Source organism: Lynx canadensis, chromosome B3, assembly GCF_007474595.2.
Source record: "Lynx canadensis isolate LIC74 chromosome B3, mLynCan4.pri.v2, whole genome shotgun sequence".
Lineage (NCBI taxonomy): Eukaryota > Metazoa > Chordata > Mammalia > Carnivora > Felidae > Lynx > Lynx canadensis.
In genome coordinates, this window is record NC_044308.2 from 113,280,667 (window position 1) to 113,306,059 (window position 25,393).

At 46.7% G+C, this 25,393-nt stretch overlaps 1 protein-coding gene across 5 annotated transcripts in view; it reads right to left on the reverse strand.

The window, feature by feature from the left end:
- Positions 1–25,393, reverse strand: part of TMEM229B (transmembrane protein 229B) — a 39,715-nt gene that overhangs the window by 8,730 nt on the left and 5,592 nt on the right. For 3 of the 5 annotated variants that reach the window (XM_030319368.1, XM_030319367.1, XM_030319366.2), the window contains one exon: positions 6,682–6,863. The gene's annotated coding sequence lies outside the window, so the exon portion shown is untranslated. Of the gene's footprint in view, positions 1–6,681; positions 6,864–8,287; positions 8,392–25,393 lie in introns of those variants that run through there. The other 2 variants (XM_030319371.2, XM_030319365.2) reach the window with 2 other exon arrangements.

Below are 25,393 nucleotides of genomic sequence, written 5' to 3' on the forward strand. Positions count from 1 at the left end.
TGCCAAGCAGGTCAGGTTTTCACCTCCACCCAGAGCACAGCCCAGCAGCCAAGCAACCCTGTGAAACCAATAACCACACACGCAGCCCCTGAGGAAACAAAGGTTGAGTAGAGGAGGGCTTGGCCAGCTTCCAGCCTCTGTGTGGCTGGGGAGGTTTAATGAAAAGGGGGGGGGGGGGCGGCACTCAGAACTAGCCCTCTGAGGTCCAGGCTTGAAAAGCAGGGTGGAATGAAAGGGCCAGCATTCCTGGCAAGCTTCTCACACCCTCATTCTATCCTGAACCCCCAACAGGCTTTTAGACCCCTGGAGTGGGAGAGAACAGATTGAAGCTCCAGGGAAACTCACTGAGAATGAGGAGGGGCCCATGACCCCAGACAGGCGGGGCTGTGGTGGCCTGGAAACCACTTTGTCTCCCACCCAACTCAGGCCCCTCTGAACTTAGGTCTGTCCACCTGACCTGCACTCGCACCTCTGGCCCCTCTGGCCCACAGGATCCTGTTCATCCTATGCAGCATCCTGACATAACTAATGGAGTCCTCGGGTCAGCACCCCACCTTAATGTTGACTTTAAAACCCTGCTCTCCTTGCCCCTTGGGCTCATCTTTAGAGACGGCCAAGGTTTCCCAATCAGTAACAACTCGTGGGGTCCAGTCACATTCCCTGGAAGCAGGTGACTTTAAAGAGCTGGACCTCCAAACCTTAGAGCAGAAGCAAGCAAGAACAAAGGAATAGCCATTAAACAGTGGAAGGAGGGCAAGATGTTGAACAGAAGAGAGGATGGAGAAGAGAGAACAAGGTGAGTCCAAAGCCTGGATTCCATTTCTGGAACCTTCCCTACCTGGAAGAACATGGGTAGGCAGAGGGGAAGCATACCTAGGCCAGGTCAGGCTGCATCTGTGGGGTTTTGCCAGAAGAACATGCCTAGTCCATGTGAGACAAAAAGGAGAAACTGGACGTCCTGGCTGGAGCCAGGAGATGAGGGGGAAAGACAGAGAAAGGGGATGTGAGACAGTGTTATCAGCTGGGATGGCAGCTCACACCGTGGTGGGACAGACACTAACATTAGAAGCGGCATTGGCTTGGGTAGATTTGCAAAACTCCACTCCCCAAACCCAATGCTAATACTCATGGGAGCCATGCTTAAACTTTGAGCTGGGACAGGCTCCCTGACCCTCTGCTGGCCCAAAAGACCCCTATCCCTGCCCAGGCCTCCCCCCACCCGAGCCCTTTCCCCACATTCTTCCAGTACCTCCTTGCTCGGCACTGAGATCAGAGACCTGGGAAGGCCTGCATCAGGAAGAACCAGTTGCTCGCTGGACATTGGCCTCTTTCTCCTGGTGACAAACACAACCATCCTGAGAACGATGACACAAAGACAGGATGGCCCAGGAAAGAAAACTCAAGGTGAAGTGAGGAGGAGAGCGTGGGCAAGGATGAAAACAAGAAGGAGAAAAGAGCTGTGGACGGTTTCACATGCAGGATATGGAGAACAACACTCATGTACAAGAGCCTTCATACTTGTTGATAAAAGGGCCTGGGAATACGGAGTTCCAGCCAAGGGCCAGAACTCAAGGTGACTTGGCAGAGCAGGGCACCATCCCCCCCCCCCAAGGGGACAGGTGATAGATGACTTTGTGGGGAGGGGTTCAGAATCTTGCTCCCTAGGAGTATCTCACCAGCTTCCAGAACCTGCTGAGTTATTCCCTACTCAGAGAGCACAGCAAGTTGAGAGGGGCGAAGAGAATGCCACAAGTCTGAGACAGGCTGGAGGCAAAACCAGATAAGGCAACTGCCTTTGATTTTACTCAAAATTCTCATCTTGTTCCAGGAAGCTAAGGTGCCACAACACAATGACTCTGGGAATTTCTGTCCAGAGGAGCATCTTGATAGAAAATCGGGATTCCTTTTACATGCAACCAGGCTGGGCGGGGCTTCGCCTCATTACTAGGCCTCTTTCACCTCATTTACTTCCCCATTCCTAGGCACCAAAATCGCTACAGTTCCATGTGCTGGGGAGAGACACAGCCCTTATAGGGGGCCCCTGGGAGCAAGGCAGTGGAGGTGGGGGGGGGGGACTCTGAGTCCAGCCCCCTGATAGGCTCTGTGCTGGAAGTGAGTGGAATCTATGAGGGGTGGGCAGGTGTCCTAACATCTGGGTGAAAGATGCAAGGTCTGAAACCATCCTCACCTTGCACTGTGGTAATCAAGTTGGGAGGGGTGAGGGTGGGAGGAATATATGGGCTTGCTTCAGGGCCAGAAAGGAAACAAGCAGAGCTAAATACCTGTGGTCACTGGCTAGCCCAGACACCATAGAGTTCCACCCTTTCTTGCTATGGGCATCCCCCAGAAAACTCTTTGGGATGGTCTTCCTGCTACCTCCCAAGTCACAGTAATCATCAGCCACTCTTCTCAGCACTTACCAGGTATTAACTCAGATAATATTCAAGCCTATTTTATAGATGGGGCAATTGAGGAAGGGGAAGTCTTAATAAGTCTTAAGAATTACAGCTATAAAAGCCAGAGCTAGGATCCAAACCCAGCAAGTCTGGCTCCAGAGCCTTCATTCCCAATCAGCACACTGCACTGCCCTTGAAGCTGACTACAGGCTCCTCTATAGGCACCACCACTTTCTGAGTTTCTGCTTCTGGAAGACTAGGATGGTATATGGAGAGGAAACAAGAAGCAAGAGCAACATGAACCTCTAGGTAGATCATCAATGAAGCCCAGAACAGGTGTCAGAGCCATTGCAGGCTCTCGTCCTATTCTGAGAGGCCAAGTTCTGTTCTAAGGCCAAGTTCTGGCAAGATCTACACAATGATCCTCCAGGGTCATAGCAGACCCTCACAGGACCATGGTAGCAGCCACCCCTGAGGGCCTCAAGGTGTGTGCCATTCAAAGACCTTTCACCAAGACACACACTGGTCCCCGTCAGGCTACCCTGACTGCCAGCCCACCCTCATATTGGCTGGGAATCTCAGATGGCCCAGCCCTGCCATGGACATTCAGCCAAGAGCAGTGACCAGCATCACACTGCCCAGAGAAGCCTGGTGCCTGGAGCAGCACCAGGGAGAGTGTCAGGAGCAACCATTCCACACAAAGCAGCAGGCCAAAGAGGATTTTAGAAGGCCTCAGATGCTAAGCAAATCCCAGCTGGCAGACACAGGAGGACAAGTGGGCCTGGGGAACACAGTCAGCCTGGCACAGAGGTTCGCCAGGGCTCAGGCAGTAAAGGGCACCTAGCAGTTGGTGCCCTGAGGCTGGGCATCCTGAGTGTTGCCTGCAAGGCTCTTTCCAGACCTCACTTGGCTGCTTCTCTATTGTTACTCAGATCTCAGCTCAACCATCACCCCTGAGACCTTCTCTGGTCTCGAATCCAAAACAGCCTTCCCATCACTGACATCATCATATTTCATTCCTCCAGCACTTTCACTTTCTACTATTTTGCTACTTGTTTGTTGTCTGTCTCCTCCAACTAGAATGAATGCTCCATGAGGGCAGGGGCTCTGTCTTGTTCACTGCTGGGTTCCCAGTGCCTCCAACAGTGCCTGGTGATAAGACCCACTAATACGTCTGGCACGGATGAATGAATGAATGAATGAATGGGCCCACACAGGCGCAGGCTCTTAAACACTGATAAGGGCAGGTGTAAACAGCTAGCAGCTCAGCCTTTCTCTTCTCCCCTTTCTTGGCAGATATAGCCTTTAAAATTTTTCAATGCTAACATTTTAAAATATCTTTATTATTTTTCCTGATTATAAAAGTAACATGTGCTCACACCTGAAATTTAAACATTATGGAAAGGAATGACCTAGAAAGGAAATATCTTCCATCACCCCACATCTTAGAGAAAGTCACTGTTAATGGTGTGTTGTATATTCACCTGGATTACATTTAGCTTTAAAAGAAGCAAATCCATGTATCATAGAAAGAAAAGGAATTCATAATTCCACCAAACTAGCAGCCATTATCACTTCTCCCTTGCAACTTTTTCTCATGTGTTTATTTTACAAGTTGCTTTAATGTACTTATTCTGGGGGCGCCTGGGTGGCGCAGTAGGTTGAGCGTCCGACTTCAGCCAGGTCACGATCTCGCGGTCCGGGAGTTCGAGCCCCGCGTCAGGCTCTGGGCTGATGGCTCAGAGCCTGGAGCCTGTTTCCGATTCTGTGTCTCCCTCTCTCTCTGCCCCTCCCCCGTTCATGCTCTGTCTCTCTCTGTCCCAAAAATAAATAAACGTTGAAAAAAAAAATTTAATGTACTTATTCTGTAACCTGACATTTTCACTTATTATAAAATAATCATTTCCTCCAGTTGTTATATTGCTTTTGTTCTCATTATTATAATGGCTATGTGATATTCCACCAGGTGGAAAACTATAATTTACTTAACTTAGGTGTTCAGAAAAGGGAGAGAGAACAATTGTTTCCCACTCTCACTATTACAATGACACCACAAGAAACATCTTTTTTTATGCCTGTAACAAAAGAATTCAGCCTTTTCCTTCTCTAGGAATACATCCTAAAGAAAGATTTCTTTTTTTTTTTTTTTAAGTAGGCTCCATGCTGGGTGTAGAGCCTAACACAGGGCTTGAACTCACAACCCTGAGATAAAGACTTGAGCTGACCAAATGTCCATCAACTGATGAATGGATAAAAAAGATGTGGTATAAATATACAATGGAATATTACTCAGCCATCAAAAAGAATGAAATCTTGCCATTTGCAATGATGTGGATGAAACTGGAGTGTATTATGCTAAGCAAAATAAGTCAGAGAAAGACAAACACCACGTGATTTCACTGATATGTGGAATTTAAGAAACAAAACAGATGAACACAGAGGAAGGGAAGGACAAATCAGCTAAAAACAGAGAGGAAGGCAAACCGTAAGAGACTCTTAACTATCGAAAACAAACTGAGGGTTGATGGAAGTAGGCAGGTGGGGGATGGGCTAGATGGGAGATGGCTATTAAGGTGGGTACTTGTGATGAGCACTGGGTATTATATGTAAGTGATGAATCACTAAATTCTACTCCTGAAACCAATACTAAACTATATGTTAACTAACTTGAATTTAAATACAATCTTGGAAGGAAAAAAAAGATAAATAATTAATAAAAAATAATAATAATAAAGACCTGAGCTAAGATCAAGAGTTGGACACTTGACTGACTGAGTCACCCAGGCGTACCTTAAAGAAAGATTTCTTAATAACTCCAGAAATGGGATCACTGGACCAAAGGGTACAACAGTCTTAGGGATGATGGTGTAGATTGCCCTGGGGAACTCTGTGTTATGTGGGGAATAGGTCTCTGGTCTGAGTCACCGTGCTCCCACAGTGGCCTCTGTGGCCATCTCTGTGCACCCACCCCACACCCACAGTTCAGGCTTGCACTACCCTAGCTACAAATCAACTTCCTGAAAGAGCCTCCAACCATAAACTGATTTTGCAAGCCCAGGCTGAGTGAAAAATAAATGCTAGCCCTGAGTTTTAAACTCCCACCGGCACTAGAGTCAACATCTACCTATAGCTGAGAAATACCTAGTTACCCTTTGCCCTCCCTGCATGCTCCTGTGTGGAAGCTAAGCCTCCCGGTTCCTATATGCCAGCCCAGCAGCTCCCAATAGCCCGTCCAGTCAGGAGTGTAAAAGCACTGTCTCTCCCTGCCCTGTCTTCCAGGGGACTTCCCTGCCTGCTGGTCCCTGATCCCTCACTGGGACTGTTTGCCCTATGCAGACAATAGCCTTTAGGCCAGACAGGCCTTTGGGGCTTGGGAAAGCAGCCAATTGTCTTTTTTTTTTTTTTTTAATTTTTAAGTTTATTTACTTTTGAGAGAGAGAAAGAGACAGAGCATGAGCGGGAAAGGGGCAGAGAGAGAGGGAGACCCAGAATCCAAGAAGCAGGTTCCAGGCTCTGAGCCATCAGCACAGAGCCCGGCGTGGGGCTCAAACCCACGAACCGTGAGATCATGACCTGAGCCAAAGTCAGACGCTCAACCAACTGAGACACCCAGAAGCCCCAACCAATCGTCATTTTCTAAAGCACCACTGAGGAAAAGCCAGAGGTTAAGGCTGGAAAGAAAGCCCATATGAGGACAGGTGAGACTCCACAGTTGGGGGTCCCCTGCTCTCCATGCAGCTTGTCTGGACTTGGGAGGAGGAAAACTTCCTCCTAACAGGCCAAAAGCAGCAGAGAACTTGCTCCTCTTGACCCCTTGGTGGCCACTTTTATGGCAGCTAAGGCACCACCAATCCCTCACCTCCCAGTGCCCTGGGTGCTCTACCCAAGGCCTTGTGAACTGTTCATAGCATCGGAGCAGAATCTGGAATCCCAGATGAGGTACAGTTCTCATTGCAGAGAGGTAAAGCCCAGGGCCCAAAGCATCCACGAGCCTACAGATAAGAGAATTTAGGAAGATGTCATCTCCTATGTGCTGGGTGTCTGACATCATTTGTGTCAGCCAATCTGGGTCTGGCACAGTTTTTAGAGGCCATGTGGCTATAAGATGGCTCCAACACATGAAACGGCCTGAAACTGCTGGACATTCCCCTCCTATTCCACAACTATAGCCCTGTGACAGGCCCTTGGACAGAACACAGGCTCATAATGAGAACCTCCAGACCTGTGACCATGCTGCCGAGGCAGGGAGGGCTGATGATCCCCGGGGATCCTGTAACATACTCACTTATCACACCCTTGAGTGCACAACTCAGAACAGACATCAGGATCACTGTCCAGGAGTGTCCCAGGTTAACCTTTCTCCTGCTGCCTGGCTGGGCCTCCGTGCCATTCTCAGCAGCGTGGGCAAGCATCAGCCCCAGGGCTCAGCTGATCCTTGGCTAGTGGATGGGTGGCTTCCATGTGTCCCTGGGAATAAAAGAGGAGGCGTTCATTAGCTTCAACTGCCCCAGCTCCAACCCACCAGGCTAGTCGGAGGGGCAGCCTCAAGGTGAACGCTACAATTGCCTGGGCTCCGGGTTCAGTACCAGGCAGTCAGCCCATCCAGGCCACTGGGCCCCTGTCCTGGAACCTATTACCTCCTCTGTGCCATCCTGCTTGCTCAGGTCTGGTTAATCCAGCAATGACAGCCTGGGATGGATCCCAGGCAATTCACACTCAGGGCTAGGACTTAGGGCTTCTTGCACCATGAGTAAATGTGTGCACATTTGTAAATCTGAGAGGGGGTATAATTTTAGAATCCAGTGCCATTCTCATTTAGCTTCGAATTACACTCTCACCTTCACCCTGCAGTGGCTACATCTTTTTCAAGGGCGGTCAAGAACCCCAGACAAGTAGGGCATTTGGGGAGTCAAGCACAACTACACAGAAAAACAAGCACACCAACAAAATGTGTGCTAGACCCTCTCCCTGCAATAATCCCACCACCCTAATATTTATTTCATTCTATTATATCACTGTGATTGTTGAGGCCCTTCCTATTAACATCAATAACATAAGGGTGCCTGGGTGGCTCAGTCGGTTAAGAATCCGACTTCAGCTCAGGTCATGATCTCACGGTTTGTGGGTTCTAGCCCCACATCTGGCTATGTGCTGACAGCTCAGAGCCTTGAGCCTGCTTCAGATTCTGTGTCTCCCTCACTCTCTGCCCCTCCCCCACTAGCATTCTGTCTGTCTCTCAAAAACGAACTAAAAAAAAAAACCCATATTAAAAAATTAAAAAAAAAAAACAGACTACATGCTGATACAAATCTGGCCCCTGGCCACATACATCTTTTTAATATATACCTAAGATTTGAACATTTGATAGATATTCCGGCTTTATATGAAAGTCCTGAAGCTTCTCTGAAAACCCCTTGAGTGCAGCACCATCTGCACGAGACTAAGGACAGAAGTCAGGTTCAGCGTGGCCCTATAGCAGGACAGGGGTGGAAGCCGGGACCATTCCCCCCACGGATGGCCAAACAGTCCTCCACAGAGGCGCCACCCAAGCTGGTGCCCACAGCCAGCTTCCTCCCTGCCCATACCTCCCAGGCTCTCTGAGCTCCCTGAGCTGGCAACTTGCAAGGCAGCATGGGAGCCGAGGAGAAGTGAAAGGGCAGAATTCACTGCATGCACAGGTGCTTGTGGCCCAGAAGGCTGTGCACCCCTGGGTCACCAGCCGCTGCACCCCCCTCTTCCTGCACTGAGACAAGTGAAGGACGGAGAGCAAAGTGCAGTGGGCTGCTGTGCTCCCTGGCTCCTCCCCAGCTGCTCTACATACAGAAGCCTCAACCTGCCCCACCTGTCGATCCTCCTCCCTTCTCCCAGCCAGCCTGGCACATACCCATTACCTCAAGGAAAGGGCTTTCATGGGGCATGTCCGATACCCCCTCTACCCCCAGTACCACCATGACCCGTGCCTGGGAGTTCAATCCCACCCACCGGCACTTCCCCTTCCCAGGGGAACTAAGCAGGCCACATCAACAAGCACGAGACAAAACAGAAACAGAAACCAAAGCCCACATCCTGGCAGCACAGCCTGCTGGTCGCTGCAGTCAGCCCTGGGAGCCCGCCGCTGCTGGCTGAGATGCCGCCCTGGCAGATGAAGCCGCTGCAGTCAGAAGAGGCTCCTTTCCGAGGCTGGCCTGGCACCGGACACCTCCTGCTTCCTGGTCTGAGGCTCTTCCACCAGGGAGCTGCTGGGGGCTGGACAAGGAGGCAACAGTCTAGCAGGGGTCCCACCCCTGCCTCCAAGTATACATGTTGTCCCCAGCCCCCGCTGACACTCCCTGGCCCCTCAGAGCAGGTCCCTGGTGTAGGTGGCATGAGGCTCCTTTGTGGACCACAGGGCGTGAACTAGAAGTTTTTGGAGCATATGAATGTGTGAAGAGCCCTTATAGCAACTAATGTGGGCAGAACTTAAAACTCTTTTTCCAGTACATCATCCCTCATGATTCTCCCAAGACTCCTGCAGGGAGGGCAGGAGTTATCACCACCCACCCTACCCCACTCCCACCCCCAACCCCATTTCAGAGACGAAAACTCTCTGAATCTCAAGACATTAAGAGATTAGGCCAAATCTACACATTTGACTCAAACCCTGGTCTTCAGGCTCCAGAATCACCCCTCTCCCCATACATCATGACTTCAAGCTGCTTCCCATATGTCTGCATGCACCTGTCCCTCATTCACTATAATCTACTTAGTCTGTTCTGTAAGCCGCTTATTTGTAAGCATACAGCCCGAGTCTGTCCGTCCAGCTTCATCAACATGCCCAGGCGCTCCTCTGAGACCTGCTCCCTCCTCATTCCTTTGTGAACCCTCCTAAGCCCCCAGCTATTCCATCACTGATGTTCCCACAGGACTTTGAACATCCTTCCATTGAAACATAATGTCCCATCTTAAAGTTATTATTGTCTGTTTCCCCCTCCACATGATGAATTCCTCGAGGCCATGGAATTTCTTTTGGATGGATGGACAAGCAAGGCTGAGAAGGGCCCAGCTAAATGCTTGGGTGATTGCACCATCCAGTGTTATCAACCAAACAGTGATGTCTAGTGTTCTTCCCTAATTTTTAGGCCACCTCATCATGGAAGGGCTCTCTCCCACAAAGCACCATAAATATTGGTTTACAGCAGCCAGGGCTATCTTTGCAAATGAGGGAATAAAGGATCATGTTCACTCTCCTCCCACCTCCAAGAGCCATCACCTGGACAGAGGGGTCAGGACAGATGAGTGGATGCCTTGGGTAGGGACAACAGAGAAGACATGTCACACGAGGAAGGCTAGGGAAGGAACAAAATGTCCCAGGCATCCCAGGAGAAACTGCAGGCTCCTATGTGGGCAAGGGTCCAAGCTGAGGCTCAGGTCAGAGAATAACAATGCCTATTCTGTTATTTCTACAATGTGCTGGCACTCTCAAAAGGCACATCCAGTTTTCATGCACATAGCATTCATTTCCCAAAGAGGTTTAACCAGCAGCTGCTGGCAGGAAAGTCCCTCTGCATCATTCTCTCCCCTCCACTATAACTATTTAGGGTAAGCTGGACTTGCAGGATTGAAGCTCTACTTCCCTGACCGGAACCTAAAAACCAAACCTCCCCCCACTCTCCGCCCTCTCTCCATGGCCCAGAACCTAAGACTGGATCCAGGAAGTGGCAGGCAAATACATCCCTTTGTCCCTCTCAATCTCCTCGTCCCCAGATCTCCCCTCAACCCTAGGTGCCTACAAAGTAAAGAGTAAATGCCCCCCAAAACCCACTGGGGGAGCCCTCTGCTTACTCAAAGTGTCCTGGTTCTTCCCACGGGATGCAGAATTGCTTTTACTCGTCCTATAGTAAGACCAGCTCAGAACACAAGCAGATTTGGCAACTTCTGGAGTCAGTGAGAGACTATGTGAAAGTGCAAATGCACCTGTGTCGACTCAGCTCCCCCAGGGGAAGACCCAAGCCCTTGGGCCTGACTGCCATGGAAGAAGTTGGTGTACCTGGGAAACAGGCTGCGCACACGCTCCATTTGACCCTGTCCTTCCACTCCATGCCCCCTCGTTTAGGGCTTAGAGTCTAGGTTTCTCTGCCTGCCGGACATCTCACCAATCTGTCTTCTTCCTCACTTGCAGGCTACTCTGTCCTGTCACCCTCCTCTCCTTCCTTCCTTCTCCCCAACCAGCCCCTCCTGCCTTGCGTGCCTTTCTCCATGTCCCCTTCTAAACAAACCCTGACCACCCATCCCCTACACCTTGGAAGGTGGTCTCTGGCCCTGTGCCCCTCCTCCTTCCTTCCCACCCCACCCCCTGGCCCTGGGTAGCTGCTGCCTGCTGCCTGAAAGGCTGGACAGCTGCTGGGCTCTCTAATTAGCTGCCTGGCTGCCATCCCAGAGCAAGGCATGTGTTACAGTAAAGAGCTGCCTCACCTCCCCTTCATCAATAATCCCCTATGCAGATCCCATCAGGCAGCAGCTGAGGGGCCCTGGAATCCTGGTCACGTGAGACCAGCAAGGCTTCTCCTGTCATCTGGAAAAGGACAGTCAGTAGCCTAACAGCATCACTAAGTGACCAGGAATTTATTTATCAAGGTTCTCCCTATTACTGCCCATGTCCTTAGGGTATCCCATAGGTTACCCCACCACCTCCATACCTTTGGAACAATGGGAACCCTGTCCTGCCCCTTAGTTGCCTCACCAGTAGAGGCAGAAAGATGCCCAGTGAGCCTTTTGGAGGATAAGCGTGAGCCCTCTGAACAGCATGACACCCAGTGGCCTGCTTTTCACAGCTTTCTATAGCCAAGCCACCCCCAGAGATTTCTAAACAACCAGAGACTTAGTCCAAGAAGTCCCGTGGAGGCTAACATGTTTATTCAAGGTGTTGTATTCCAGTGGTCAACAAATATTTATCAAGCACCTGCTGAAGGCCAGGCACTGAACTGAGTGTGAATAAGACAATGCTCCTGCCCCCTTGGAGCTCACATCTCTGTGGGGAGACAGACAATGATTAGGCTAGCTGACATGCCATAATGTCTGATAATATGCCACAAAGAAGGGGAGATGCCTGGTGAGGACAGAATAACTGGATGTGGAGAGCATGTCTTAAACTTCTCTAAGGAGGTAGCATTTGGGCATAGATGAGAAAGATGCAAAGAAGCCTTTCTTTCTTTTTTTTTAAGTGATTTGTGTGTTTGAATGTTTATTTATTTATTTTGAGAGAGAGAGCTCAGGGAAGCAGCAGCAGCAGAGAGAGAGAGAGAGAGAGAGAGAGAGAGAGAGAGAGAATTCCAAGCAGGCTCCACACTCAGCATGAAGTCCAACGTGGGGCTCGACCCCACCACCATGAGATCACGACTTGAGCTGAAATCAAGGGTCAGACACCGAATTGACTAAGCTACCCAGGCGCTCTGCAAAGAAGGCTTTCAAAGAGCTTTGGGAAAAGCATTCCAGGCACAGGGAATAGTAAGTAAAAAGACCCTGAGGGAGGAGCAAGCTAAAAAACGAGTTTGAGAAACAGCAAGGCCAGAGCAATTAAAAAGTGTAATTAAGGGGTCAAATGTTCCCTGCCCCTCATTGCAAAAGTCATCTGGTGGTCCCTACAGTGCCAGCTGGGCCATGGCAAAGCCCCAGTTGCCAAGGGGACATGCCCAGCACAATTGCCTTGTGGGCAGGGGCTGGAAGGTGCAGGTCCCAGTCAGCTTTGGCAATATATTTATTAACAAATAAAAGTAAAGTTAAATCTTTTGTTGACTGATGGCCTGGATTTTCCACCTGTTTCCCATCAAAAGAATTTAAGTAAATTTACTAGGCCTTCTCTAACCTGATTATTTCACTTTAACAAGAAAGTAAATGTTCCTTTTTAACTCCACCTAGTTTGTTAAGTTTTCTGTCATCTGAAATCAAAAAAATCCTAACACAAGTAATTTTCCCCCAGCTGGAACATACCTTTTTGGCACGAGAATCACGTATCTGAGCACCACCTGCCCACCTCTGCCGCCATGCAGACCAGTGGCTCTGCCCTTGCACACAGTTAGGAGAACTGAGAATAAGGTCAGATGCCTAGCTAGCTGCGTCCCTCTCAGCAGGATGTCTATAGTTTTGGGGGCTCCAAACCTCCCTTCTGGGTGCTGCCCAGACTTTGTCATTCCCCCTTTCACCACACATGACCCTTGCCAGCAACCTAGCGTGCCTTGACTCTCTTCCACAAACTGGATATGGGAAAACTAACAGTGCAAAAACAAGTAGTGCACAACTAGATTGTTTTTCTATAAGCTCTAGAACAGCATTGTCCAATTTGATAGCTACATGTGGCTATTTAAATTTAAATTTACTAAAAATGAATAAAATTAAAAATTCCATCCCTCCATTGTACTAGCCACATTTCCAGTGTTCAACAGCTACATGTGGCTAGTGTCTACCATATTGGACAGTGCAGATATAGAACATTTCCATCATCACACAAAGTTGTATTGAGCTGCACTGCTCTGGAGCTTATCCAGGGTGACCAGAAGGCTGCCAAACATACAGACCTAAAACTCAGCTACATTTTCTTGCTCTTGGAAAAGCTTTTCTTGTGAATAGATACCCCTGCCCTTCCTCTCTTCCTCAGGCTCAGGCCTAGTTAACCATTGTTAAGATGGGGGGTGGGGGGAGGGTGAACCATTGTTTTATGAAAGTCTCTGTCCACTGCGACTTATATCCAAGAACCAGGAGAGGGCTCTTGCTGAATGAGGTCAGCCCCTGGGTCTCTGGCTATAACTCAGTCTAGAGGTGCTGCCTGGAGTGTTTAAAAAGTCCAGAGTGTTTATTGGGCACCTCCTGTGTGCCAGGCAGCTTCCACACAGAACCCTTCACAAGTCTGGGATGGAGGCATTAACTCAGATTTACTCAGGAGGGGTTGGAAATTCAAAGAAGTTAAAGGGAGGGTCAAGTTTTTACTAGCACTTTTTTCTCTTACACCACTCAGGAGAGATGGGGATGTATGGACAGGAAATAGGGGACTTCATGTACCCACAGCAATGGGCCACCAACAGTTGACAGTGGGTTCTCATGTCAGCTGCCCCTCCCAGCATATTCAAGTCCACCAGGGCCTTGGGAGAGCTGCCTCCAAGGGTCTGCCCATGAAGGCCCAGTTATTGAAAGACACCACATTGAAATCACAGGAAGGCCACAATACAGAAGACAAACCTGAGAAGGTGGTAGGGGTCGGAACACAGACATGTGGCATTTCTCCTGGGCAAAGAAGGGAGGGGCATGAGAAAATTTGTTATAGAAAGCTATATGAACCATGAGTTCCTTACCTTTGCCTCCCCATGTCCTGGGTAAAAACTCAACATATAGTAGGGACTCAACATCCAAGTGCAGAATGAGGAAAAAGGCAAGGCGCAGGTACTCCATGAGTGAGGGAGGAGGCCCGGCCAAGACAAGACTGAACAGCAGATGCACTGGGGGACACAGGAATGAGATGTACTGAAGGAGCTGTGACAGTTGCTGTCTGCTCTACATGTGACCCAATCTGAATGTCCCCTTCATTTAAGTAATGGCCCAGAGGAAAGGACAGCATACACCTGGCTGGGTCCTGACTGCAGCCAGGCACTTCCACCATGAGCGTAAGCCCTGCAGCCCTGGCCCTCCACTCAGCCTCTCGCTGGACAGCTCCATCTACTGTGAAAGCACTGAGCCTTGCAGCATGTTCAAAATATGGCTCCAAACAGCACTTAGGCAAGAGTAATTAAAGGGATGTTATCGCAGTCAGTCTCTCATTAGCCACATAATTAGACTGCTGAAAATAATTAACATTCCTTTTGACAAAGGAAACAGAGGGCCCATTACATTCATTAGGACAACCTCAAACTAGCCTGAGGAAGGCTGAGAAGAGAACTCATCACCTCCCACCTCTGCACAGGACAGAGTCAGACCTGGTGATGAGTCCTGGCCGAGGCCTGGATGCCCCAACGTATGTGTTACAGATAAAAAGTAACACCCACACATATTCAGAGAAGAAAGACTTGAAGGAAATGCATGACTATATCACTATGGCAGGACCAGGGGAATATACCTGCCACCCCCAAGGCCCCAGAAAATGGCAGAAGAGACATTTTCTAGGAAGAGTAAATCCATTACAGCACCAGAAAACAAGGAGTGATATGGGGTCCCTGAAGATGGAAGGCAAATGGGAATAAACTGATGGAGAAACCACAACCCCCAAAATAAAACCATGAAAAAAATAACAATATTAATAGTAACTGACACTCACACAGTATATAAATATGACAGACACTATTCTTAGAACTTTGTATTATTTCATTTAATATTCACAATAATCCTTTGAGATAAAAACTACTATCATCCTCACTTTATGAATAAGACTCAGAGTTACACAGCTTTCTCAAAGTCATGGTACTAATAAGTGCTGGGTTAGGATCTGAACCCAAGCAGGTGAGGCGAAGGGTTTTGTGCTCAGTCAGAGGAGCAGCTCTGGGGGCTCCAAGTTTGGAGCCAGCACACTGGGGGCTCATGAGAAGCCCTGAGTGATGGGTGATTGGATTTGGAGCAGCTGGGCCCCTATCCCACCTCTCCACCCATGTTTGTGTCCTGGAACTTGGGGCAGGGGGGCAAGGGACACCTAGACACCGGTCCCTAGCAGACACATCCCACCCCCTGTTCACAACCAGTGATTGGCATGGAACTAGGGTTCACAGAGTGGTGACTGAAAAATCTCATAATACAAAGAGAGGAACACATAACAAAGACTCACCAAACATTTGACAGAAACCAAAACTGCCAGAAAAGCACCAAATTTGAGAACAAAAGTTATAAAGAAAGCAAAATAAAGTTGACAGAATGAAACGTTTTTAAAGCACAATGAATATCCCCTGAGGGATGGGAAGGGCTACTGAATCCATGAACCAAAATAAGACTGACACCAGAAGAATGATAAAGATCTTACAAGTGAAGGAAATACACCATGGCTAACCCATTATCTGGGGATGAAAGAATAGAGTAACCTCATTAAAATGTTTCTTTATGTATTTCTATTTTTCTAAACTTCCTATACTGAATATATATCCCTTTGAGTACTGGAAAAGTTACTTTTTAAAATGTCTGGCGTGAGGTGGGCACTCAGTAAGATTTGGTAGACCCTGCCCCCATGTCAACCCTTAGCCCTATCCAGGCTGACCCATGATTCACTGCTCCCCAGTCACACAATCCACACCCCCAAACTCCCGGTCTCTGTGCACATAGCTGCCCTCCCAGAGTGCCTTTATCTCTCCTCCCCATTTACCCATATTTGCCTATTCTTCAAGGCCCACTCAAAGATTACTTGCATTAACAAAAGGTCCCTGAATCCCCCTCAACCCAAACTCCTAAGGGCACCTAATTCTCCAGGGTCATGGGACAGGTCTGGTTGAGCTGCCCTATGGGGTCATAGTGCTGACAACTTACCTGCCCTTTACCTTTCAGTGAGTCCAAGTCTGTTCTCCCAACTCTACTTCTTAAAGACACCAAGAGGCATGAGCCTTCTTTTTATATCCCCCTGTGCCAAGAAAAGCTGAGAAGCTTTCACAAGAACATGCTTACATGTCAGTTGAGTGAATGACGAATGAATTGCTCTTCCTGGTGGGAGTAGAAGTGGCAAACTATTGTAGAGATTTGGTTACTCAACAGGGTGGGGCCCAGCATGCCACATAGGTGGGGTGCCCCAAATGGGCCACCTGGTTTCGTTCCAGACAGCTTTAAACTCCTACCCCTTGCCTAAGATCCAGAAATACCTGTAAACCCAGAGGGTATGATTGGTAAGTCTAAGGTCAAAATGTTGATGAGCAAGATATTTATATGGTCTTAAGGTATCTCCCCACAGATTGCTTACTAGTAGTGAGGGAAAATTAGTAAGTGCACAGTGAAGAAACTGGACAACACCTTAACCAAGAGCTCTAACTTAACACCACATCTTAAGGGGCAAATGGCCAGCCAATGCCTCTAGATGTAAGACATTGAAAAAGACGCAACATCACTCATGTAAATCCCAGTCAGGAGTGTATAACCCAGAGTCTAAACATGAGGCAACATCAGACAAAATCCAAGGAGAAAAATATTCTATTTTTTTAAAAATGGGGAGGGGAGGCTATATTCTTCAAAAATGTCAATGTCATGGGGGCGCCTGGTTGGCTCAGTTGGTTAAGCATCCAACTCTTGATTTTGGCTCATGTCATGATCTCACAGTTCGTGAGTTTGAGCCCTGCATTGGGCTCTGCACTGACAGCACGGGGCCTGCTTGGGATTCTCTCTCTCCCTCTCTCTCAAAAATAAATAAACTTAAAAAAAATTTTTTTTAAGTTAATGTCATGAAAGACAAAGAAAGACTAAGGAACTATTCTAGAGGCAAGGGGACTAAATGCAATGTGAGATTCCAGAGTAGACCCTGTACTGAAGAGGGGAAAATGCTATAAAGGACACTGTTGGGTCAGTTGACAAAACTGGAATACTGCCAGCAGATTAGATAAAGCATTGTATCAATGTTCAATTTGCTGAAGGTTATATAAAACAATATCTTTATTCTTAGAAAACCCACACTGAAATGTTTACAAATAAAGGTCCCTCATTTAGGCAACTTAATCTTAAATTCCAAAAAAAAATTTAGACAGAGAAGGAACATAAATGATAAAAAAAAAATGAGGCAAATGTTTAAAAAAGTGAATCTGGATAGAGTATTTGGGTGTTTTGTACTATTCTGGCAACTTTTCTGTGACTTTGAAATTACTTCCAAATAAACAGTTTGGAGAAAAAAAAACAACAAAAGAGCCCCTTCCACTAGACAGGGTCTGGGGTAGGAGTGGAGAAGACATAGAGAGTAAATCCAGGGAGAACATCGGTCATCACATGTCTGCACTGGGCACAAATATAACCTTTTGGGTCTATTTTTATTACGTATGGTTAATATTTTCTGGAGATGTTTTGACATCACTTCTGTCCACAAGCCCACCATAATGAGTCAGGTTGTATTTGTTAAACCACAGCCTTCTAGGTGTTTCACGATATTTCATTCCCCCTGCCCCATCACCACCAAATTTTGTAGCTAGTCCTAGTCAGACTGCCTGACCTTAGGCCCTTAGGCCATATTCCTCCCTTTGGAGATCTTGTGCTGGCTTTCTGGGGTGCATGTCCCATTTCCCACACCCCACCACCATCACCACCACTGGACTCCAGAGTAGACTTTGCTCCCACCACACACACACACACACACACACACACACACACACAGAGCCTCCCTCCCCAGGTGCCCTGTCATAGCTGGGTGTGGTCACCTTTAACACAGCCAGACAGCTGACCCAGTCTCTTTAAGCAGGCTCACTGCAGGCTACAGGGAATCAAGCAAACCATCACATTGTACAAATTCATTTATTGATTCAGAAATTAATATGATCTGATATGCATCTTTTATGGGCAGACTCCTCAATGCTATGTAGGTTGGAGTATGAAAGCTGAAACACCAGAGTGGGGCCAGTAGTTTTTAAAACATTGGAAATATACAATCTTGGAAATTCTACCAACACCAAACACCAGAAAACTAGTAATAATAGTAAATTACACTCTTACAGTGCTTTTTACTTAAATGAGCCCCTTCAAGTTCATCTCATTATTTATGCATTCATTCACACATTCATTAAACAATCACTCAGGATCTGTGTTGTGCCACCAGGGGCAGGCAAAGGCCACAGAGGTAAAGGCCCAACTCGGGCCACAGGAAGCTGCCATTCTACATGGCCCTGAATTGCCCAATTGGCCTGTACACACGTGCTTAGGGTGCCAGCCATGATGGGGCGGTGAAGAAAACTATTTGAAAGGACAGAAAATGAGAGGGTCAAAGAGAAGTTATTGTGACTTTGGTGCACCCATAGATTTTGCTGTTTCTAAAAACATGACTCTATATGATGACTCTATACTGATTTATGTGTAATTATTTATAGGACCATAAGCCCATGAGTGCTAAGGGCCTCTAAAGGTCTTATTCCAGCCCAAACAGTAAGTAGAGGTTGCAATCCTGAATGCCAACAAGCGTCAAGCAGCCAACTTAAATTAGTTAAGACTCAAGAGCTATTAAGAAAGCAGGACTGACAGGTGACTTTTTTGCATGGTTTTAACATATACTGAATTGTCTGGGAGTGCCATCACAGTGCAGTTAGAGGGGATACTATACTTTGTATTCTTTGAAATGTCACCAAGAGCGGTTGACCATCTGGGAAAATCACGTCAACCTCAGCAGCACCTCTCCTGGTATCTGAGTCACCCACACAACACACCTAGATCCTGTGGGTATTTGTGGCTGTTACATTCTCAGTGATTCTCTGCACAGGTTCCAGCATCTGACTTCTTCCTTCTGTTTTCTGTGTAGTTGTGCCTGAGCAATTACATACTAGAATACATGACACTGTATTATAACTAACTTTTCCTTTATTTCTCTGTTATATTACAGTTAGGGCATTATATTGATTTGTTTAAGAAACATGTATATATGTGGGTCATATTATTTAGGAATTTTATTTAGGGTGATCAGAAGGCATTATAAATATTTGCTAGATAAAAAGGGGGCACCATTCCAGATCATGTGCCCTTAGAAGCAAGAGAAACTATAGTGCCAAGGGGAATCAAGGGGGAAACAGAATTAGGGTGGCTTCAAAAGATAAAACCCACAGAAGAAACTCAATGGTCTCTTACAGATATTGACATGAGGATCCTGAATGATGGGTATATAGACAATGTGGTCAACTGATGGGGCATAAGAAGAAAAGTATTCAATTGGGCACCTTTGGGAAATTTCATCTCCATATTTAATTTAAATTATACTATATCTCAGCATTTTCCTGCATAGTGACAATAGGTAAAAGACCACAAGTCATCCATAGGGAAATAATAAATGGTTTAATGTCTGGAGGCAAAGATGTATTTAGAAGAAGTCAAAGAAACAGGTGCCAGGCTTGGTCTGGGGAATATCTTCTTAATGGATGGGAAGATGATGCTTAAGGATATTTATGGAAAATGCTACATTATGAGGAATCATGGACAGGAATAGGGATAGAGAAATGATCTCAGAGGACCTCCAATAGGTTAAAAGGCAGACCAGAAATATTTAGGGCTCAGATTCTGAGAGGGATGGTTATTTAATGGGGGGGAGGGGAGGATGTGGTCTAAATTCCCATAAGCATGCCCATCGCTGTCAAATAGGGACAAAGGGCTTAAAAAAAAAGATGTCTTTCAATCAAGAGGGGATACCTAACTGATTCATGAGTCGTCCCCAATCTGAGGACACCCAGGGCCTGGGAAGAAAGGAAGGGAGCAGCCTGCCAGCTTGAAGTGCCAAGGGAAGGTCCAGAAGCAAGGCTTTCTGAGCCTGGCTCTTCTACAAACACTCCCAACTCCATCACTTCTCAGTTTCCTCATCAAAAAAAAAGAGAGAGAAAAAAAAAAAGAATAAAACACAATGGAGTGGCACCTGGCTGGCTCAATCAGTAGGGCATGTAACTGTTGATCTTGGGGTCCTGAGTTCAAGTCCCACACTGGGGACAGACATTACTTTAAAAAAAAAACCACAATGGAACACTTTAGATTCCATCATTGTACATCTTTCTATTGTTTTCAGGCTATTCCAGGAGTGTGTGTGTGTGTGTGTGTGTGTGTGTGTGTGTGTATACACACACACACATATATACATATATATATATATGTATACATATATACATATGTATACATATATATATATATATTTTTTTTTTTTAATGTCAGGTCAAAGCAGATGTAGGGATTTACAAGCATTTTGACTCTCACATGAGAAGGTGTATCACTTCCTAGAAGGAAGTAGAGGGACCAGGCTCACTTGGACTCCAAAGAAACATCCAGATGTAGGAAGTGCATCCAGGAACCAGTTTACATGGGTCTCTGAGAGCTGATTCAGCCGACAGGGCATCAGATGTTGAAATGAGCTGCAAACACCCAGTAGGTAGCTCCCACTTTGAGGACACACCAGTTCATGCCAGAGTCAGGGAGGTGGGAAGAGGAAAGCATTCTTGGTTCAGGAGTCATGCAGGGTGTCTAAGTGAGGCAAGTGAGGCAAGAAAGGCCCTTGCCTCAGACACAAACTTCAATGTGGTGCCAACAACACTTACAAATCAAGATGAATGATCTCATAATGCAATATTTTTAAAAAATCAAATTGGTAAACGAAGGCACTGGCTGTCATGTTGGAATCAGGGCTGGGATTAGGGCAAGGCCAGAGGCAAAGGTAATGTGAGGTTCTCTGATGTCAGAAGAGTCTTGCATAACAAAGGCCAGTCCCACCCAGGATGCCAATAGCACCTCTGTGGACTAACACCAAACAGCATTACAATCCATTTTCCACATTCAGAATTCAGAATCTTTTAGATTTTCTAAGAAGTAGTATAGAACACAACCCATGCATTACGTAATCCCCACAGCAGGGTCTGGGGCAGCACCCTCAAGTAAACACATAAACATTTTTGTGGCCACATCTATGAATAGTCACACTCTGCACAGCAGATAAGTCAGATCAGGTTTTGCCATTACAGGAGTTAAAGAAAAGCTTTTGGTTTTTGAATGTTTTGGATTTTCAAACTTCAGATAAAGGAGTGTGGGCCTTAATGGCATTACATTAGGTCTCTCAAAGATAAAAGGCAGCAGATTGGACCCAACCTTTTGTTAAAACTTGTGCAGAATAGAACACTACAAAGTCCTCACTGGTGATCACCCAGAAGAAGGCGATTTCTAAAAGTCAGTCAAACTCAGAGCAGACTTACAGCAGCATTTCCCATCAGTCAACCAACTGATAGTAAATCCATTTTGTGTGTAAAACCCTGGGCAGAATCCTGGGAGGTAAAAAGACATACAAGACACAGTTCCAGCCCTCAAGAGCTTGAAAGATTAGTGGGGACAAGAAGGTAGACATAAATCATGATACACTGAAAACTGAAGGGAGTTAATCCACACCCACGGTTTAAAAATGTCGAAACCATTAGTGGGTGGGAGGGGGGATGGGTTAAATGGGTGATGGGTACTAAGGAGAGCACTTGTGATGAGCACTGGGTGTTGTATTAAATGATGAGTCACTAAATTCCACACTTCAGAAGAGATTCATAAATATGGAGAACAAACTGAGGGTTACTGGAGGGGTTGTGGGAGAGGGGATGGGCTAAATGGGTAAGGGGCATTAAGGAATCTACTCCTGAAATCACTGTTGCACTATATGCTAACTAATTTGGATGTAAATTTTTTAAAGAATAAAAAATAAAATTAAAAAATCATAACAAAATAAATTCCACACCTAAAACTAATGTTTCACCGTATGTTAACTAAGTGGAATTTAAACAAAAACTTGGAGAAAAAAAATGTTGAAACCAAGGTTCAGAGAGGTCTCAGGTCTCGAATAAGTTAGCAAAGTTAGCAACAGGCATTTCATGGCACAGATCAGAATCTGGGTTTGCTAACTGCCCTCCACTGCTCTTTGCCGAAAAGCACATAATAAACTGCCAATTTAGTGATGAAATTCCAAGAGGAGTATAAGATCCCAGCTGAAGTGGTTTGGGTCCAATATACCTTTGCAGCAAAGATGAGGTCTGACTTTGAAAAAGGACTTTGATTTGGGGAGGCAGAAAAGCAGAGGGCCCTCTGGGCAGGGAAACAATATATGGGCAGGGTAGCCATGCAAGAGTATGAGCCTCCTGTAAAGGACATAGAAGGAGCTACTGGGAAAGGGAAAGGGAAAGGCAGTGCATGGAGACCTTGAATGCCGGAATGAAGAACCTACGCTGATGCCCCTAAGGCAGCATTTGCCAACCATTTGCTTTCCACCTCATGACTTGCCATGACTGCCCACCACCCTTGTGGGCAGACAGAGTGGAGTGGTTTAAAAGAGCATGCTCTGGGCTCAGATTCTTTCCATCTGAATCCTGGCTCTGATGCCAACTGTGTGACCTTGGACAAGCTGTTAGACCTCTCTTTGTTCAGTTCACTCATTTGTAGGATAGAAATAATATAAGTGTCTCTCCCATGAGGGTTAAACGAAAGAGCATGTTTATGGTACTGAAAACAGTACCCTGCATTAGGAGTACTCAGTTAAGTGTTAGCTGTTGTTAACTATTTTTATTTAAGTTAAATTTTTAGTTTAATATGTACTGCAGCTGTATCCTGAGCAATAGTAGCCATGAAGTCACGGGCTTCTCATGACAGTTATGGTTTTGATGACACACATATATCAGGAGGTTGAATCTAAAGTCCTAATTAAGGCACTGAGGATAGCAGGTCTGACACTTCCAAGCCCGTGAGAGGGGCTTCAACAGGACGGCTCAGGAAGCTTGATGTCTGACCCTGCAACTAGGAGGGCATCTGCCTGGCACAGGACCAGCATCTAATCACCACCTGAGGCACATAAGGTGAGAGACACAGACTGGCCATTTGCTATCAGAGGAGCCAAGGCAGACGGCTGAGCTGGGGGTTCAGCCTGCATTCCCAGCTTCACTGCACCAAAGGCCACACGATTTCTTCTTCTGGCTAATGGGGCCACATGCAAGAGAAGGCTGGCACGAGACCAGAGCAGATCTTGTCCAAGAGGGCCAGGTGGACAGACTGCAGGACCTTAGCTGGAAGAGGCTGGAGGCAAATCACTGGGTTTTAGGAGCTGAGGAAAGAACAATCATCTAGAATAGAAAGGAAAATTTGCTCTTTTCAAGACAACTGGAAGTGACTGATCCTAGCAAGTGGTGGGGGAGGAATCTCTGAGAAACCCATGAATGTGGCCATAAAGGAGAATCAGCACTACATACCTGCTCTGCCCAGGAAGCTGGAAGCCAGCAGACCACAGGCCTGGCCAAGTGAGCCCTTTCCTGTCCCTCCCAGTCCAGTGACAAAGGACTGGACATATTAACTACTGATCTGAGACTACGTTTTGTGACTTAAAGTGACCACAGGACCTTCTACCGCCCAAGAATGACCCAAAAAGTTATGGGGTCTGACTGAGTTTTCATCCCAAGGCCGGAAAAGAATGAATCCCACTGAATAAGCATAAAAGGAAGTCACTTTGTAAGTACACCCCCGATGAGTCTTGTTTCTTTACACTCATTAGAAACATAGCTATTAAAATGAAATGTTTTGTCCCTGTATCAACTGAAACATCAGTTTCTAATTAGTTTCTAACATCTCTCACATTCCCAGTGGTATGGTAACCACCACTGGAAATAACTGGTATAAGGGCAGTAAGGAGTTAAGGGGGAAAGCAAGGCAGGCAGAGGCAGAACCTACCACTGGTTTGGTAGATTCAGTGGGAACTCATTTGCTCTTCAACCTTGAATACGATTAAATGAAAATAGATGTTGTACCAATGGATAGCAGAATCCAAGGATCCTTGGACAAATGGCATTGTTCAATGGGAAATCAAGATGGCCCAATTCCACGAAGAAAAAAGCTGTGACTCCCTGAGTTCTTAAGCTGGGCTTCCAGGCAGAGTGAAGGCAGCAAGAGGAAGCATGTTCTCACTAACACTGAGTCACCTGGAAAGCATCAGCCAAAGTCCCCAGGTCCTGGAGGCTTAGGGGGGGTCCTGGGTTGAAACAGGCCCTGGAGTCTGCCAAATCCAAGTGCAGAATGTGAAACATACACCAATACACAACTTCCCTGCTGCCTTCACTTGGGAACAATTGGAGGATGAGGGGAGTGTGAAGTTTAAGTTTTAAGACAAGATAAAAGGGATGCTCCCCTCAGTTTAGGGGATGGTGTATACAGGGTAAAAAGATGCCACCTCTTAGCTGCCTGACTTAAATGGTCAAAGGAGGAATGACCTGACCCAGTCCCGCTTTATAAGACGAGACTTGCTCCTGCACTGACTTTGTCCCTTAATTTCCAAGTTGGCTTCTTTCTCCTTCAACTCCACCTCTGTTCTCCCAGCTCTGACTTCCTACAATTCCAGACCAGCTAAGTTATTTCCGAAGAAAGGACCAAATTATCCAGACTCTACTGGATCAGCCAGCTTTATTGCTGGAAGACATATTATAGAACCTCTCTTCCAACATTCTCATTTTACATATAAGGAAACTAAAAGCCAAAGCACTCACACCATGTGCCCAGAGTCACTGAGCTGAGAGAACCCAAATGCCTGGACCCTAACATCATGCTCCATTATACACCATCATGCTAACTTTCAAAGAGAGGTAAGCTTACCTCCATGGGCCACCATCTCAACCTTCATTCCTCTTCCACAAACACCTCAAAATGATAGAAGAGTTCGAATTAACTTGCATGGGCGGGAGGGTGGGGAGGGGGGCGCTGCCTGGGTGGCTCAATCAGTTAAGCATCTGACTTCTGATTTTGGCTCAGGTCACGATCTCACAGTTTGTGAGATCAAGCGCTGCACTGGGCTCCACGCTGACCGTGTGGTGCATGCTTGGGATTCTCTTTCTTCCCTCTCTCTCCACCCCTCCCCAACTCTCTCTCTCTTTTTCAAAAATAAATACATAAACTTAAAAAAATTAACTTGCCTAGAACAAACAAGGATGAAAATGAGAAGAACCACCTCAATGAACTAGCTGGTCACTTTGAAGGGAGTAATCAGTGGCCATAAATACTTTCTCGGAAGAACAGGATAGTCCAATGCTTGGTACGCTTTGAAGAGTATACCTGGGACCTCAGAGTCATAATCAGGTCTCCACAGCTGGACTATAATGATGAGCAGAGGAATGTCCAGAAACCAGGTTGGAGGATGCGATCTGGAGTCGAGCATCTGCAAAGGTAAGCTATTATGACTAGTGACAGTAGGGTGACAGAAAATGCTGCCCAGAGAGTCTGTTAAGCGAGAGAACAATTTTGGCATCAAAATGAAATGGGGTTTATGAGATATATTCTTATGCCAAGCAGAAAGTCTGTTCCCCTTATAGTAACTCCCAGGCCATCTGGTCTACTTCCTCAGTGCAGGGTAC